Raw genomic sequence first — 17,709 nt, forward strand, 5'->3', positions numbered from 1 at the left:
TAAGTTGTACGGCGCTTGCATTACACACAGAGATTAATGGCTTATCACACGAGACCTCACATTAACCAGTTCACCCACAGGGAATTTAATAGCAGGGCCACACGGGCTGACTTTTAATTCTCGAACAAATGTTCCGGGCTTGTGTGCAGCCTTGATTTTCACCCATGAGCCCCTGTCTGATCAGAGCCATGAGGGCTCAGGAGCTGGAGAGTGGCTTCCCTCTTAGGGAGAAGACACTGAGGATTCTCAAGGGTACTCAACACCCATTTCCTTTCTGCCCTGTTTATTGCCTCAAGGCAATGAGCAGAATTCCTTAGGAGGTCTAAGAGATGATGCCACTTCTGTTACTACCACCAGCTAGCATCTACTACGGTGTCCAGGTTCTGTGCTGAAGGCTTTTTGGATTCTCATTGAAATCTCACGGCAACTGTATGAGATCAGCATTACTGAATCCATTTTACAGCTGAGAAACATGGGCTGGAGGCTGCATGGGCTTATGGAGGGAGCATGGGTTGCAAGCCTCAGTGCATGCTTCCTTCATGAGTATTATTGTTTTGGAGCTCCAGTTTCCTCATCTGTAAAATTGATAATGTCAGTCCTTTGCAGAGGTGTTCTAGGGCTATATGATCACAGTGCCTGGCACTTAGGAGGTGCCCATAAAGAAGTCAGCCCGGGAGACGGCTGGGGACAAGAAAGGGACAGCGGAGGGAAAAGCCAATCTGTGCTTCTGAGACACACCTGGCATCCCGTAGGTGCCTCTGAAACCATATCAAAGAGGGTCAAAGTGGAGTTCAATAGAGTTGCCCTGATGGTTGGATGGATCCAGGCCGGAGAAAGATGAGGTTAGGCTCTAGGCTTGACCATGACGCAAAGCCTCAGGCTAAACTAAGAGTACCCAATGATGCATGTTGCAGAATGATTGGAAGAATTCAGGAGCTGGACTGGCAACTCCAGCTGCAGGCTGCTATCTGCCCTGACCAGGGCAGCAGCTGTCAGAGGTCTCAGCCGAGCCTGCGCATGGGCTGGAGTCACTTGTGCTGCTGATGGGCACCCAGCGGGGCCGTGGGCAGCCCTTGACATTCCCTGCCTCAACCTGTTTGACCATCTTCACGTCTCAGCTTCTGTCTCTGCTCCCTTGACCAACACACCTCGTGCCTGATGGGATTAGAGAGCCTGGGGTCTGGATCTGCCACATCACATAGAGTGCCAGCTGTCGGCTTGTGTCCTGCTGACTTAGTCAGGTGGAACTCTAAACTTTCTATCCACCTGCTTCCTGGTCTTTATACCCACAGAGACGAAGCCCTACTTGGATTTTTGTCACCGCCCAGATCCCAGCAGAGTCTCCCAGGTTGCTTAGAAATCTGTTTTAACTGGAACCACCTGGGTTAATACCCATGAGTTTGATTTATTGACTCGTGACGCCAAAGATAGAGAACTCTCCTAAAAGGCTGCTGAACTAACGTTAGGCCAAATTAAGACTTTCCCCTTTTCTCACAGTGGGAATCATAACACTGACCTTAACTGCATGGCTACTATGCATCAGGCCAAGCTCTTTACATTTTCCACGTGTGATAATTCTCCCAGTAAATGCATCCACATGTCCACTCACCCCATGTTCCCCACCTTTCTTGCTTTACTTCTGCCTAGCACTTAAAACTTTCTTCTTCAGCTCCAGTTTCCTCATCTGTAAAATTGATAATGTCAGTCCTTTGCAGAGGTGTTCTAGGGCTATATGATCACAGTGCCTGGCACTTAGGAGGTGCCCATAAAGAAGTCAGCCCGGGAGACGGCTGGGGACAAGAAAGGGACAGCGGAGGGAAAAGCCAATCTGTGCTTCTGAGACACACCTGGCATCCCGTAGGTGCCTCTGAAACCATATCAAAGAGGGTCAAAGTGGAGTTCAATAGAGTTGCCCTGATGGTTGGATGGATCCAGGCCGGAGAAAGATGAGGTTAGGCTCTAGGCTTGACCATGACGCAAAGCCTCAGGCTAAACTAAGAGTACCCAATGATGCATGTTGCAGAATGATTGGAAGAATTCAGGAGCTGGACTGGCAACTCCAGCTGCAGGCTGCTATCTGCCCTGACCAGGGCAGCAGCTGTCAGAGGTCTCAGCCGAGCCTGCGCATGGGCTGGAGTCACTTGTGCTGCTGATGGGCACCCAGCGGGGCCGTGGGCAGCCCTTGACATTCCCTGCCTCAACCTGTTTGACCATCTTCACGTCTCAGCTTCTGTCTCTGCTCCCTTGACCAACACACCTCGTGCCTGATGGGATTAGAGAGCCTGGGGTCTGGATCTGCCACATCACATAGAGTGCCAGCTGTCGGCTTGTGTCCTGCTGACTTAGTCAGGTGGAACTCTAAACTTTCTATCCACCTGCTTCCTGGTCTTTATACCCACAGAGACGAAGCCCTACTTGGATTTTTGTCACCGCCCAGATCCCAGCAGAGTCTCCCAGGTTGCTTAGAAATCTGTTTTAACTGGAACCAACTGGGTTAATACCCATGAGTTTGATTTATTGACTCGTGACGCCAAAGATAGAGAACTCTCCTAAAAGGCTGCTGAACTAACGTTAGGCCAAATTAAGACTTTCCCCTTTTCTCACAGTGGGAATCATAACACTGACCTTAACTGCATGGCTACTATGCATCAGGCCAAGCTCTTTACATTTTCCACGTGTGATAATTCTCCCAGTAAATGCATCCACATGTCCACTCACCCCATGTTCCCCACCTTTCTTGCTTTACTTCTGCCTAGCACTTAAAACTTTCTTCTTCTTTTTAAAAAAAATTTATTTTATTTATTTATTTTTGGTGGCGTTGTGTCTTCATTGCTGCGCGCGGGCTTTCTCTAGTTGCGGCGGGAGGGGCTACTCTTTGTCGTGGTGCGTGGGCTTCTCATTGCGGTGGCTTCTCTTGTTGCGGAGCATGTGCTCTAGGCACGTGGGCTTTGGTAGTTGCAGCATGTGGGCTCTAGAGCGCAGGCTCAGTAGTTGTGGTGCACGGGCTTAGTTGCTCTAAGGCATGTGGTATCTTCCCGGACCAGGGCTCGAACCCGTGTCCTCTGCACTGGCAGGCGATTCTTAACCACTGAGCCACCAGGAAGCCCAAAACCTTCTTTATAATAGTCTGTCTGTCTCTCCATCCCCACTAGAATGTAAGCTCCACCCAGACAAGGATTTTTGTCTTATGCATTTATTGCTGTATGCCCCACCCTAGACAGTATCTGACACACAAATAAATATCAATAAATATCAATGGAATTGATTGGATGAATAAATATAAGCTTTCAGAGATCTGGATCTCTCAGATGGCTGTCCTCCACCCCAGGTCCCCTGCTATGGCCTTGCCTGGTTCAGAGACAGTGACCCCTGGGCAGCTCATCTTGGGCTTATTGGCCCCTAACCTGGACACTCAACTTTCCTCCCTGGATTTGGTCTTGGCCTCTGGCCCAGGCTTTCCAGGAAATCCAAACCCAGCTGTTGTCAGTCTTGATTTTGCTTCTTCTAACTGATCTCTGAAACTTTGTGGGGCTCTCGCTCCTCTGTGTGGCAGACACGTGAATGGTCATTCATATTGGGTCTGTGGTCAGTGTCAATCCTATGACCACACAGCAGATCTTCAGTGGGTCATTCAGTCAACAAGCACTTTATACACAGAGCCAAAATTTGGGATCTATACTGCTTGGGCTCAAGTCCCAACTCTGCCACATATTAACTTTCGGGTAAACTTCCTGAACCTCTGTTTTTTCATCAGTAAAATGGGATTAATGATGCTTAGTTGGAGGATTTAGTGAGATAAAGTTTGAAAAGCAAAATTAGCTTGGCATACAGTAAATGCTCAATAAATATTAAGATGATGATGATGATTATTATTTTGGGTGTCAATCACTGGGTTTATTTTTGTGATTATGGAGGTGAATATGTCACAGTCCATGGCTCCAAAGGACCCACATTCTAGAGGGAGAGGCTGAATAATTGCCAGGCAATTATAGTGCAATGTGTTTGGAGCTGTGATAGGGGAAACAGGGCACGGTGGGACCACTCAGGAGGGCCACCTAGGCCAGCCAAGGTTAAGGACAGGAAGCCACAGAAGACCTTTTAGGAAAAGTAATACTTCAGTATGACTGAAGTTAAAGGGTTAAATTTAAAGTTAAAGGGTTAATAGAACTATATGCATTTGTTCTATTGCTGTGTAACAAATCACCCTCCAAACTTAGAGTCTTAAAATCCAAACATTTCTGTTTCATAAATAAGTTTATTTGTACCATTTTTTTAGATTCCACATATAAGCGATATATGATATTTGTCTTTCTGTCTGACTTGCTTCACTCAGTATGACAACTCTAGGTCCATCCATGTATAGCTGATTCACTTTGCTGTACATTCTGAAACTAATTCAACATTGTAAATCAACTACACTCCAATAAGTTTTTTTTTTTTTAAAGCTGGGGAGCAGAGAATATTCATGCAATATGGAAAAAACCCAAACATTTATTATCTCACAGTATATGCTTAATACATGAATGGCCATTATTTTAAAGTATACAAGGAGTGTGTGATAATTGATAAGAGAAATGACCAAGGTGCAGAACACTCATATATCCACCAGATATTCAGGTGACTGGATAGCACAGTGTCTGAGAGCTTGGGCCCTGGTGCCAGGATACCTGGGTCCAAGCCCTGACTATGCCAGTCACCAGTGTGGGTCACCAGCCTGACCCACAGAAATGGTTTCTGTGGGTCAGGAATCAGTCATAAATTAACTGAGTCTCTGGCTCAGCATCTCTCACAAGGCTCATTCTTAGGTTTCATCTGAAGGTTCAACCGGGGGAGGATCCCCTTCCAAGTTCACTCATGTGGATGTTGGTGTGATTCAGTTTCTCATGGACCATTCGGCTGGTGGCTCACTGGCTGTTGACTGGAGGCCTCCATCAGTCCTGCCACATGGGCCTCTCCCAAATGTGGAAGGTGGCTTCCATCAGAACAAGCGAGTAAGAAGGGATGAATAAGACAGAAGCCAGAGTCTTCTGTAACCTAATCTCAGAGGTGTCATCCCATTGCTTTTACCAGGAGAAGCAAGCCACTTGGTCCAGTCCATACTTAAAGGGAAATTACACAAGGGCAAGGATATCAGAAGAAGGGACCATTGGTAGTCTTCTTAGAATCTGCCTACCACAGTGGAGAAGTTTCTTATGGAAAGAGGGAACACAGTCAAAGGCATGAGGTATGAATGTGTGTGGTATGTTTAGGAAAAGGCAAGTGTCTCAGGAGGGACAGTTCACAGGAGAATGTGTTGGTTGGTGATTGCACACGGAGGTGACAGCAGATGACGTTGGAAAGGAAGGTGGGGATTAGCCCATGAAAAGCCTTGACAACCCTTCATGCAATTTCTTCTTTAGTCCTAGGACAATGGGGGGCACTGAGAGGTGTTCGGGAGTGGAGTGACATGTGGAAAAATGATCTGCATGGGGCTTTTGGTGCTTTTTCACATGGCCTTGCACGTCTTGGTAGACCTTCCATCAAGAGAATGAAGACCAAGCAAGAGGTGGTGTCTTGGGTATGGCCAGCCCTCTTCTCTAAATCCTTAGAGCTTTGTCTTGTGGGTTCTAGCCCTCTGACCCCAATTTTGTTTCAGCTGACCTGTCATTGGCTATTCTCACTATTCTCGCCAAACCCCTCCCAGAACGTTTCGTAGGCAACCACTGTGTGTGAAGCAAGTAACTGCTCAACAGGGATTGAGGTGGGGGGGGGGGGGGGGGAAAAAGGGGAATTAAATGGGGGTAAGGGCAGACGAGGGTATTAATAAAACAGTTAACATTTATAGGGGACTCATGTGTTGGTACTATGTTAAGAACTTTATAAACTTTGTCTCATCTAATTCTCAACCAACCTCCTGGGCTGGCACTGTTATTATCCCTTACAGATGCTGAACAGATACTTTGAGAGGTGATACACCGCTGGTGACTGGCATAGTCATGGCTTGGACCCAAGTAGTCTGGCACCAGGGCCTAAGCTCTCAGACACTGTGCTATCCAGTCACCTGAATATCTCGTGGGTATGTGAGTGTTCTGCACCTTGGTCATTTCTCGTATCAGTTATCACACACTCCTTCTATACTTTAAAATAATGGAAAAAAGGTAAGAAAATAAAAGCCAACCACATACAATCCAAAATGCAGAGACAGTGTGACTCTGCTTAAAATTAAAAAAAAAAAAATTGCATTTCTCCAGCAAAATAATGTTGCTTGACCTGTTGTTTCTTTGGGCCATAGGATTATCCAAGGCTCCTGGTTGATTTAATTCTGCAGAGACGTGACGGGCCTTGGGTCAATGGCATGGAACTTGCTGGAATTCTAGCTCTGTCCCTTATAAGCTGTGTGATTCTGGGTAAGTTAAGCCCTTTGTAGCATACGCTGTCAGGGCACCAAAATTTATTCCCTCAGATCCCTTTACTGTTTTTTGTACCCACCAGTCAACAGCCAGCACTTGTGACCTCTGGCTGCAGGAATCCCCTCTCTCAGCCTATGTGCATGAAGAGCTGGTGCTGAAACTGCCTGCTGGTTGCAGGGGGTATATATTCTGCAGCTTGCTCTCCAGTCGAGACAACTCTGAGGTGTTACCCATACTGTCTGCAGGGCTTCCCTGTGGGATTGAGCCAGAGTTACCCTCTGCGGGCCTTTGCCTAAGAGTGCATTCCTACTGACCCTTCTCCAACCTGTTCTGCTTCTTGCTTCCCCACCACTCCTTTCTGGGAACATATTCAACCATCTTTGCCTCAGACAAACCCAAATGGATGGATATTCTGCAAAATGCCTGGCCAATACTCTTCCAAAAAGTGAAGGTTGAGAAAGACAAAGAAAGACTGAGAAGATTTCCACTCAAAGGAAACTAAAGAGACATGATAATCCAGTGCAATGCATGATTCTAGAGGGGATCTTGAACTAGGAAAACTAAATAGCTTATAAAAGACATTATTGAGACAACTGATCAGATTTGAATATGGACCGTGCAGGTCATAGTACTGTAACAGTATTTAGTTTCATGACTTTGAGAACTGTACTATAATTATATAAAAGAAAGTCTTAGTTCTTAGGACTTAAACACCAAAGTATGTAGTGGTAAAGGTGCTTGATGTCTCCAAGTAACTTTTAAATGATTCATAAGAGAAAGAGAGAGAACGGGGCGGGGAGGGGAGGGCAACATGTAACAATTGGCAAGTCTGGATGGAGGATATATAGGAGCTTCTTATACTGCTATTGCAATTTTTCTTTAAGTTTGCAATTGCCTCAGAATAAAAGGAACTGTTGTCTCAGACTCTGATTTCAGGGAACCCAACCTCAGGCACCCTCTGAGCCTCAGTTTCCTCAGTTGCTAAATAGAGATCAGGGTCTTTACCCGGCCAGGCTGTTGCCAGGATTTAGAGCGGCAGGTATCTGAGATAAGCCTGGCACAGGGACCAGAGCCTGTATCTCCCATCCCCGTTCGTTAACCACACATCCTGGAACACAGGGTTTGGAAGGCCTGCGGCAAGCTCCCAACACATATTGCAGGGGCCTCAGAGAAATGCACTATTGTCCTCTGTTATCTCTCTGTGTCCACACTTACTCACTCTGCTTAGCCTGTCTTTTTGGAGAACACTTCCTGGTCCGCAGCAATGGTCAGTGATTTTTGTAGATGAAAAGAAACTCCAGGGGGGAGAAATTTTTCCTGGGGAGATCAAAGAGCCAGCCCAACATAAAAGAAACTGTATAAAACTACATATGTTAGGAACAAAACAAAACAAAAAAGCCCAACCCGGGAGCACAATCCATATGTCAGAGTTGATAAGTCTGGACTTCAGTGGTCTGCTCTATAGAGTTGCCAGCTGAGGCAGGAATGTTGCCTTGTCCAGAAAAGGCAGCCCCATAAAAGGGAGATTTTTTATGGACTTCAGCACAAGGATGAGGCAGGAACTGTATGTCCAAGGCTTTGTGAGGAATCTCTAGGACTGATGTGGTTTCTTTTCCCCCTACTTTTAATCAGTTACTATATAAGTCAGGCTTTAACTGGGGAAACAGAACTAGTAGGAGATACGTATTAAGATTTATCTATCATAAGGAGTTGGCTGATGAGACAGTGAGGGCTGGCTTGGCAAGTCCGAAATCCACAGGGCAGGCTGGAACTCTTGAGCATGAGCTATTGCTTTTGTCCACAAGCAGAATTTCTTCAGGGAAACCATAGCTCTGCTGTTGAGGTCTTTCAGCTGTTTGAATCAGGCCCACCCAGTTATACAGGAAAATCTCCTTAAAGTCAGCTGATTATGGACTTTAATCACATCTACAAAATACCTTCACAGCAACTCCTAGATTAGTGTGTGATTAAATAACTGAGGTCTGTAGCCTAGCCAAGCTGACACATAAAACTGACTATCACAGTCACCAAAACCAGATCTTCAGAATTACCCTCACCCGCCTCTTTCCATCCTCATTTACAAGCCAATGGCTCCTATCTGGTATGCTGACATCCAAGCCCACGGTCTCCAATCCATTCCAGTGTGATATAATCCACATCAGAAGCCACTTGATTCTCCCCATCAATTATGGCATAAACACCCAAATGCTAAACGGGATAGTTACCATCCTTCATTTTGTACCAAAGCCCTAAGCCACATCAACTTGCTTCTTCTTCTGCACATAATTACAATAGCTGACGTTTCTTGGACACCTGCCAGTTCCCAGACACTGTCAAGTGCTTTGCCATACACTGCCTAATTCAATAATCAGAACAATCGTATTTTGCAGATGGGGAAACTGAGATATAGAGAGGTTAGAGGAATCTTTCAGTCACCAAGGTAATAACTGGCTTAATATACAATCCCACAAAGTCTGACTTCACAGTCCATGACTTTGGGCATTACATTATGCTGCCTTTTTGGAGGTTCTCTTCTCATTTATCCAATGATCTTCTACTTATGCTTCAGAGCCCACCTCAAAAGTCACCTCCTCTCTGAAGTCTTTTGGATTTCATAGAATTTGCAGCCCTCTCTTGTGTTTTCCTCGTTCTTGGTTTCCTGCATTTTTCATGCCCCTTTACTATGATGACCTGCTAGTGTGGCTGCAGTCTCCCCCCGCTTGATGTGAAGTGTCTGCTTCCCAAGGCCCAGCTCAGGGCCCCCGTTATTGACACCAATGGTTGTTGTCAAGAGCTCACTTATTTGGGGATTTATTGTCTCTCTCAAGGCCCAGCTAATGGTTAGTAGGGCTGGCAGCCTTCAATTACTCTGTTCTTCCATCTATACCAATGTATTCCTGCAATAAAAGTAGGTGTTGAATTCTAATCCTCTGAATTGCCATTGCAGCAGAGTGATGATGGCTAATCATACACTGTAAACCAATTAACAAGGGTGTAGCTCTTAAAGGATCTGGGTAATGTCTCCACTGCTCACTTCATCTCAACTATATTTCCTCAGTGTCTCCATGGCTCAACATTCAGGGAATTATTGGATGTCAAAGCAATTAATTCCCTGAGAGGTTTTGATGATGTGGTGCTCATCTGTGTGCCTATATGAAGCTTTCTGGCATCACCAGGGTAGCTGCAAGGACCCTAATTTGCACGTGACCCTAATGTGCCTTCTGAGACCAATGGGAAAGGAAAGACTCCAGGGAACCAGCACTAAGATTCTCAGATATGGACATCAAATCTGTGGTCAATTTTTTAAATTTGGATTTGTGTAGATTAAATAAATTAATGGACTCCTCCTGAGGTAGGTGAGCTTCCAGATGTCCAGGATGAGTGTTAATAGGAGGTGACATTTGGCTGTCAGCCAATCTAGCCTCAGAATAACCTGTGCCCAAGTCCCCAAGACCCCAGGTAGGATGCTGTAAGACTTTGCCTTAAGTGGGGAATGACTCTTGTTTGATGAGTTGCCTAATAATGTGTACCCTTGGTGGGAATGGGGTCATTCCAATCCAGGGAGAACATCATCATGGGGGGATAGATAGAAGAAGTGCCGTCTCTGGCAAGGAGCAGAGGGGTGATGCCAAAATGGCACACCGTTAAGGCCAGTATCTTGGTTAGCCTCCCACCCATGAGGATTGCTACTTATCGTGGGAAGATTTTACTGGTGGTCACCCCAGACCCTGAGGAGAGAAAAGAGACATCTAAGCCCTTGAAGTTCCCTTTATTCTGTTTGGTAGCCTCAGAGTAAGTAGCTAGCTTCACCCTCACTGCAGTTATGACTGGTCTGCCTGGACTTGCATGGTTTCCCCGCCTTCCTCCACCTGTCTCAGTGCCCTCCTCCTGGGAGCTGCATGTCATGGCTTCTCTGGACCAGGAATTTCCCAAGGGTGGGGACTGTCTCAGTCATCCGTGTCATCCTGACGTCTAACACAGGGTTTGGCACATCACTGGTACCCAATAAATATCTGAAGAATGAAAATGAGGTATAGTTTATAGACAATGTACAGTTGCTTCATCCTTATAGACAAGATGATTGGCTAAGACTTGCTGTAATTTCACTTATGTACAGATACAGCTAAATGTCTTCAAGGTGATGAAGAAATCTGGCACAACCTAGTTATTAATTTTGTGTGGGTAATCATGATGATAATAAGAATTCTCCTCCCCCCAAAATATTTTGGTTTGGATGTCTGAGATGGGTATTTTCCAATTCTCCTTTTTGCTCTATACTCTAGGGTTGTGGCCTTGAATCCCCAGAGCACTGGTTTAGGAGTCTAAATTAGTCAAATGGACTGGATGATAGATTAACTGGGGGATTATAAGAAAAGTATGAAACTTAGGGCCAAAGAAACTAAGTCTCATCATGATGATGGCATTTACTATCTATATGGTTTTGGGTAAAAAAAAAAAATTCTGAACCTCAGTTTCCACATCTGTAAAATGGGTATTAATCATATCTACCATATAGCATTGTTCAGAGTATTAAGGAACTGCAGAAAAGATCCTGAGATGAGAAGCTCATGCTGATGGAGGAGATAGAAAAGTAACCAAAACAATTCATCTGTGAGAACTGTACCCTGGCAGAGGTCAGTTCAAGACCAACTGTGGGATCCTTAATTATTAGTGCCGAACTTGTGCTCTGGCCTGTGCAGGGCACAAGGGCCCTGATGGTTTATGCCCACACCTGCATAAATATGATGCTCTCAGCTTCCCACAGCCCTTGGCCTGAGTGGATCCCAGCTTGTACTCTACAGCTCTGTCAGCAGACAATGAGGAAACATCTCTTTGCATGCGAGGTCCTGCACACGTGTGAATTTAGCTCCTAATGCACAGCAGTCACAGTAAATAGGGAATGATAACTTTCAGGAAGCAGCGTCTAAATAGGTGCAGAAGGCACTGGCTTCTGGACACTCAGTGGAAACATGTTACTTTACTTGTAACGATCAAAACCTGTCCCTCTACTAACCCACATGTAAAAGGGGCACAGTCTGTGACCATGTTCAAGTTGGAGGGTTCAGACTGTAAAAGGGGAGGTCATGGTAGAGGTCAGAATAGGAAGTAGTGGTTTGTCCTGCTGGATCCCTCCCCCTGCCCCAGGACAATAAGGATGATTCCTACAAGGAACATTCACATAATGGTGTCTGGGAGTGCGGTCAGGCTGAGGGGTGGTCCATGAGCCCATGGGTAAGGAAGGAGGGTGGTGGGTACCAAAAACCTGGGGAGTGAGGTGTCAGGTGATCTAAGCCAGGTCACCAGGCATCTTTCTGTGCCTCAGTTTCCTTACTACAGAGCATGGTACTGAGTTGTGTGCAGCAAAAGAAAAAAATGATGGTTGTAAAGTTCTTTGATTACACAGATCAATAAATAATAGCATTTAATTATTTATAACGTGTTTTGAGATCTCGGGATGAAAGCTGTGGCGGCTGCAGCATGCTATTAACTGGTTGTCAGCAAGCTTTGCTCAGGTAATAGACTTAATTACCATATTAAATGGATGCAGTGGAGGAGTGAAGGACCTCCTATCCCTGCTTCCACCCCACCCACTTCCCAGCTCTCCCTGGCCAGTCCGGTTGGGGGAGTGTGTCCACTTGTTCTGAACCCTTTTCCTTACCTGTGGTCCTTCCTTCCAGCACACCCAAGCCTGCACTCCACCGCGGTTATCACACAGGAGCGCATTGTGAGCGAGAGCTTTCTGGGCTTTTGGGGTTTGATGAGGCTGCTCTCTGCTGTCCCTGTGTATCAATCACCAGCTCTAATTAGACTGTAAACATCCTTTTTTTCCCCCCTAAGCTAGTTGCAGGTCATGTGGCCGATATGTAAATCTCAGTCCTTGGAGCAGTTTAATGGCCGTGGTGACCATAGGTAGTAACTCAGGCTCTCCTATAAATGGAAAATAAAAACAACAACCTATTACTGATGATGGTAGGTCTGCAACCTGCACGGGGAGCATCGTAAACTTGAGCGATTGCTCCTGTGCTTGGTTGAGGACAGGACAGGGGAGGGGGCTCCAGGTGGCAGGAGAGCAGATTTGTGACCTGCCATTTCCAGGTTGTCTCCCCATCTCTGTCCCGGCTCCGCACAGCCACAGGTGCAGAACTTCACCTGCCCTTCGCAGCCTGCAGGCAGTGGTTCTCATCAGTCTCCATCCCTGCCTGTGGGCGGGGTTAGCATCTACCTGTGGGTCTTCCACCCTCATTCTGAAGCTGTTGTGCAATGCGAGCGGCTGACCAGGGTCACTGCGGTTCTCCTGACCCTCTCATTTGTGAGACCAGTTTTAGAAGGACGGCCTGACAGAGTGGAAATATAAGTGTCCTGAACGTGAAGATGTTTGCCTTTTTTAGTGACTGCTGTATCTCCAGCATCTAGAGCCATGTTTGATGTATAGTAGATGCTCAATAATTTTCTTTGAATGAAGCAATGAATGAATGAATAGTGAAATCTCTGGATTTGGGGGCTTGGAGCTCTGAATCCCAGCTCTGCTGCTTACTAGCTGTGGGAAAGTTACTCAATCTCTCTGGACCTCAGTTTCCTCACCTGTAAAATGGAGATCAGATGTCTATACCCCTGGGCTGTTGGGGAGATTAAGAGAGATGACGTATCTAAACATGCCTAGCCCTGGCTGGTACATGTGTTACCTCAGGATGACAAATGAGGATATTGAGGCTTTGAGAGGTTAAAGGGTTTGCCAAAGTTTTCAAGGGGTGGAAAGTATGGGAGGGAGAAGCCAGGTCTCCTGAGTCATTCAGATTCAGTTCTCTTCACTGTTCTAAGTGATGTCACAGATATCAGAGGGAATTTGGTGGTTTCTTTCTCCATCCCTGGGGGATTTGGGGGTCTTCAGAACTTGTTCAGATCTGACCTCTACTTTAGCAAGTATTTATTGAGGTCTATGATCAGTTGGGCTGGAACCTGGATAGGAGTGAATAAAACACCTGTCCTCAAGGAGCTCACAGTCTGGTGGAGAACATAAAGCCAGTGAAAATGACAATGGGATATGGGCAGATCATAATGGTGTTGTGTACAGAGCTTTGCAGGAACTCACAGGTGGGAAGGTCTAACTCTGTCCAGCGGTATCTTGGAAAGCTTCACAGAGGACAGGATGCAAGATGAGTCTTGAACAATGAGAAGAAATGCTTCTCCAGTGGAGAAGGGAGTGGAGTGGAGTATTAGAGATAGAAAAATAGGGCCTGACTTGAAAGTGTGAATATGCATAGAGTTTTCATGGACTGATGAATGGTTTGGAATAGGGGTATATGGACGAATAGGAGAAGATCAGGCTGGGCTGGATAATAAATGGCTTTGTAGGCTAGTCTAAAGATGTATTTTTTATTAAGGGCACTGGGGAGCCATAGAGGACTATAAGCATAGAGAGTGGCACGGTCATATTTATGATTTGATCAGATGACTGTTGACTGACTGGTGAAAGAAACAAAGGACTTCAAAACTGGGCATAGCAAACTCAGATTCAGATGTGAATAAAGTTAACTGAGACTGTATGACATACCTTGCTCTCTACATATGTCACTTTATTTATCCTCCAATGCAGCTACAAGCCAAGGAATACCAAGGGATGACAGCATCCACCAGAAACAAGAAGAGGCAGGGAAGGATCCTTCCTAGAACCATAAAAGAGAACATGGCCCTGGCAACATCCTGATTTTGGTTGGACTCCTGGTTTCTGGAACTGGGCGAGAATAAATTTCCTTTATTTTAAGCTACCCAGTCTATGGTTATTTGTTATGACAGCTCTAGGAAACTAATACAGCAGCCCTCCAAAGCAGCCTATGAAGAAGACGCTAATTTTAAGAAAACAGATTCTGGTAGAGACCGAAGAAGTACCCATGGTTATCACCCAGTGAGTACGAGATCTGGGGTTCAAAGTCAGGTTTATCTGATACCGAACCCATTCTCTTTCCATTATACTGGTGAGGACTTTTGTGAGCAGCCTTGCTGGGGAAGAGGTTAGCCATGTGTGAGAGCTCCAGTTCTGGAAGGTAAAGAAGAATGAAAATTTTCTTTGGGAAGCCCAGACGACATTCTGGAAACTCATTTGAAGCCAGTAGAAACCGTTTGACCAGCTTGAGGGACGGTAAGGTCACTCCTTCTTTATTTTCTCCTATCAATCTCTTGAGTCCCCACTTACATTTTTAGGATGAAGTTCCCAATTTCCAAGGACCAACTGGGGTCTTGTTTAGTTAGAAGGTGGCCCATTCTGTTCCCAGATGTCACATGAGAGAACCAGAAATTCTGACCAGTTCATGGGAGTATCATTTAGGTCCTATCCACATGGTGGCGCTGTTGAACACCAGTCTTGTACAGCCCAAGGAACCAGGGTGCACTGAACCAGTGACGTCCTTGCTGGCCGAAATCCCTGCACAACTCACAGAGGTGGGTCTTGGGTGTGAGGAATCCCAGAATTGACCAGGGTGAGCAGGGTTTCATTGCAGCAAGATCCCAGCAGTTGGATTCCCAAGCCTTTATGTCGAATGAGGTAGATTTTTCTCTAAAACTGTTATTGAACTAGTCTTCGTGATTTGAGGTTATAGGCGCTCCATCCTCTCTTCCATCCCAGGAGGGTGATGATGGGAAGGTGTTTAACCGTATCTGGGGAGACCAGGCTGGGGTCTAGTTACTCCCACAGGGAGGCCTTCCTGCACGCTAAGTTTAAGTTAAAACGATACATGGTGTTCTGTGCTTTAATTTTATCGTACCTATCACGTTTGTACTCATGTGGTTATTTGTGTGATTTTTTGGTATATTGTCTGCCCCTCCTCCCGACCAGGGAACCCCACGAGGGTAGGTATCAGGAATGTTTTCCCACTTCCGTATTCTCAAGGCTCAGCGCAGAGTCTGGCACTTAAGGAGAATTTCATTCAAACCTCAGCTCTTTTGCCAACTCTCATGGCTTTGAGATCTGGGGCTAGTTTTCTAGTCGCTCTAAGCTTCTCTTTCTTCATCTGAAAAGAGGAAATAAAAATATACCTACCTCTAAGGAATGTTGAGAGGATTGAATAACACAGAGCATGGAAAACGCAGCACAATGCCTGGCACAGAGCAAATACTCGTTATACAGTAATTTTCAGAGTTTTACCTCCTTCCCTCTTTTCCTCCCTCCTTTCCTTCCTTCCTTCCCTCCCCCCTCTTACTGCTCACCTCCTCACTCTAAGAGTTTTGTGTGCGTGGATGTGTGTGGGTATATGTGTTTGTGTGTGTGGATGTGTGTATTTGTGTGTGTGGATGTGTGTATTTGTGTACGCTGTGTATGTGTTTGTGCGTGTATTGTGTGCGTGGAAGTGAGGCACTGTGCTTACCTCCAGCACAGAGGACTCTCATGCTTGAGTGAATCACCTGGCACTGCGAGGGCATGTAAGGACAATGTAGCCCTCAGAGCTGTCCTCACCGGCCCTGGTGGCAGCTCCACCTCCACAAGCCACCTGCAGGGGAGGCGACCTCGTTTGTGATGAGGGCCGAGTACCACACACCTGAGTCCATCTTTCACCTGCATCATCCTTGGTCTTCTGCAGCTTCTCCTTGCCTCTAGGCTCAGCACAAGAGGATGGTGGAAGGTGGAGAACGTAGTGGGTTGAGGGGACTTCCTTCACTCCCTTGGGAACTGCTGAAGGGCAGTCATCAGGGAAGACCCTAGGGGTGCCACCGACTAGTGACCTTGGCAATTTGTTAAGCTCTTGGTCCCCCAGTTTTCTCTTCTGTATGAAGGGAATTTTTGAGTTAAGAGTAGCACGGAGAGTCTTAAACAGAAACATATACCCAGGTCAGGTAGACAAATGAATGAAGGAGGCTAATTTTAGGGAAGATTGCCGTGGGAAAAATATCCTGACCCAATGGGGCAGATGTTCTTTAACTTCAGCCAACTGTTGCTACGTGAGAAGTTGAGTTCGGGACTGCTAGCTTTCCGATTATTTAAGAGAAGGTAGAAATCTGGACTTTTACAGGAAATCCCTCAAATTTTCACGTTGGCAAAACATTCAAGTTTTCTTAAAATGTTGTATGTGGCATAAATAAAACATCTCTATGGTCCAGATGTGACTGTCAGGTGAGTATTTTGTGATGTGCATATATGAAACGCTAAATAATATATATATATATTTTCAAGTCGGGTGCTGCTTCCCCTGGGATAAAAAGGGAGAGAACTGGGGAGAGGGAAGGAAACAGAAGGAAGATGTGGAGGGGGAAGGGGAGCTGGGAATAGTTAAGAGATCTTTAGGGGCAGTGAAGGCAGAGATCCAGCTGTGGGAGTGTGTTTGGCCTCGGTCTGGTCGCAGTGTGGAGCCCTCAGGACAGACCCAGCCCTCGTTTCCATTGATGGGGTAAAAACCAGCCCACTGCCTCAGTGTTGGGATGTTCAAGATGGGGGCTACCAGGGTGTCTGAACTCTCACATTTCCTTCTGGGATCAGAGGGTAGGGGGCTCCTGTCCTTCTCCCACCCACCATCACTGAGCTGCAGGATATGGTATCTCCAAAATAAAGAGGATTCAATTCAAAGTTGGAGGGATCCTTGAGGTGGTTCTATCTGGCATCTGATGTCACCAGACTAAGCCAGATGACCTGCGTTTGGATCCAGATATCCTCCAGTACCTGATGGGATGGGAGCCAGGGTGGGGAGGTGGGGGCCTGTGTCAGTGAGATCAGCTGCCTGCCTCCCCAGATACTCTCTTTCAAATGCATCTCAGTCAGTGTCTGGGGAGCTGGAATGCTCTGGGCAAGTGACTTCAACTTCTTGAGTCTCAGTTTCTTCATCTGTAAAATGGGAATAATGACAGCCGACTCTCAACATTTGTTAGAGTGTCCGGTAGGCACATTTCATCTTGCATTTGCCAGTGTTACACGGAACTGGTCACCATGCTTACTTCTCCTGCAAGGAAGGGGACTTGTAAGCTTTCAGAACAGTCCACCTGAGCCTGGCCCTGCTCCTTTTTACCAGAGCAAACACCCAAGAGGTCTCTGGCCTCTGAGCCCTATATTCATTATGCAGGTCATTTGTTGACATTTGTAATGTAGAAATCAACCCTCTCACTCCCAAAGAGCTTACGTATCTTCAGATTTAGGACTGGCAGGAAGAGAAGCAGAGGGTGGCTGAGGTTGACATGGCAATGGGCAAAAACTTAAGAGAAGGGAAGCTGTGATGGGAATGGGTGGAATGTGAATGAATTAGGTTGACAATGTTTTTTGAGCATTTATTATGATTCTAGGTATCTGCGACAGTGGAGCACAAGGTGGTTTATGATCCACTCCTAGAGCTCACGGGCCATG

Source organism: Physeter macrocephalus, chromosome 14 (genome assembly GCF_002837175.3).
Source record: "Physeter macrocephalus isolate SW-GA chromosome 14, ASM283717v5, whole genome shotgun sequence".
NCBI classification, from domain to species: domain Eukaryota; kingdom Metazoa; phylum Chordata; class Mammalia; order Artiodactyla; family Physeteridae; genus Physeter; species Physeter macrocephalus.